This window comes from Pomacea canaliculata, linkage group LG1 (genome assembly GCF_003073045.1).
Source record: "Pomacea canaliculata isolate SZHN2017 linkage group LG1, ASM307304v1, whole genome shotgun sequence".
Taxonomy (NCBI): Eukaryota; Metazoa; Mollusca; class Gastropoda; order Architaenioglossa; family Ampullariidae; genus Pomacea; species Pomacea canaliculata.
Window position 1 is genome coordinate 25,268,258 of NC_037590.1, and position 1,457 is coordinate 25,269,714.

The window sequence follows — 1,457 nt, forward strand, 5'->3', positions numbered from 1 at the left end:
GTAATGAGAATATCATGGGGCTGCCACTTCACTTGGTTCTTTTGACTTTGGCGGCCAAAGGGGCCACCGATTCTTTCTCTGGCCAGGGCCACCGCAAGCCTAGAGCCGCCCCTATCCTCAGTCACACTGCAACATCATATATATGTGTGTGTGCGTTGGACTTCTTTTCATTTTCCCCATCTCTACACAACTGCATCCCCACTGGTATTTGTCCCCTCCCAACGAGTGCCTATATATATATACAGGGTATCCAAAAAGCTTCGCCCGATTTTATAAGATAAACGAATGTATGTTTTCAATGAATTTTATTGTATGATGAAGGAGAACTACGAACACAATGATAACTATGAATGAACCAAAGATGCAACAATGATCAATACGAAAGAAACAAGGATGCAACAATGATAACAATTAAATGTGACCCTCCACGTCGGGCGGAGCAGTTTTGTGCTAGAGGCCCCGAAAGTTGATAGGGGTCAATTTTGTGCAGTTTGGCTTTTCTTTAAAAATTGATTCCTTGGTTATTAAACTATCAGGAAAATACACTGCGATGTTAAAATAAAAGTTAGAAATTGACTTTAAATACGTTTTAATCGAGGTACCCTACTGCGATGTATAGTATAACCCGGTCACTTTACGAAATTTGAAGTTTCCTTAGCCTTCTTAAATAGCTATGTCTCTCGTAAAAATAAGCTATTTCAGCTAAGTTATATAATTCTATGAGTGTACTTCATTTCTAGTTTTTTCAGTTTTCTGAACAAACACAAACTAAAAACTTTATTTTAAATGCGTTTGTCTTACTTGGGACAATAATGTGAAAATGTTATGTTAAAAAAAAAGCATGGCATGATTTCAGAAAGAAATAAGTCCTTTGTAGGCTTTTTGTTCTCAGATCTCATGAAGACGACGCGTAAATGTGTGAACGCTATAAAATCTCCAGGAAAAAACTGAATATACTTTCACTTATTTGACAAGTGGTGACCGTATGGCCCCACTGTTCTGACATTCACCCACGTGCAATCAGTCTAAATTATTTGTTCAGCTTGCTATCTGTCACGTACTCCTATTGGCTGTAATATTAGCATATTCCCGAGGTGCGCGCGCACACCTCACGTTTTTCACACGTGTTCACAGCTTATGGAATGGTAGAGGAGAGATAAAACCAACTTATGTTCATGTTCACCTCCGGCAACACATTATTTGATGTCATTCAGATTGCATTATTTAGCCAGTTTCTTTCATGACAAAAATGTAATGACTATGCCCACAATTTCTTTCACTATTATTAGTGAATCTGCAATCCACTTATAAAAATATGATCAAGCAGAAGTAGACTGTGAATGTTAAAGACTGTCAAGACAGCGGGATATATATGATAACTTATCACAGTTCCACTTCAAGATATAAAACGCACGCACTTGCTTACAACCACGTGGCTAGTTCCTAAAGTCATGGAC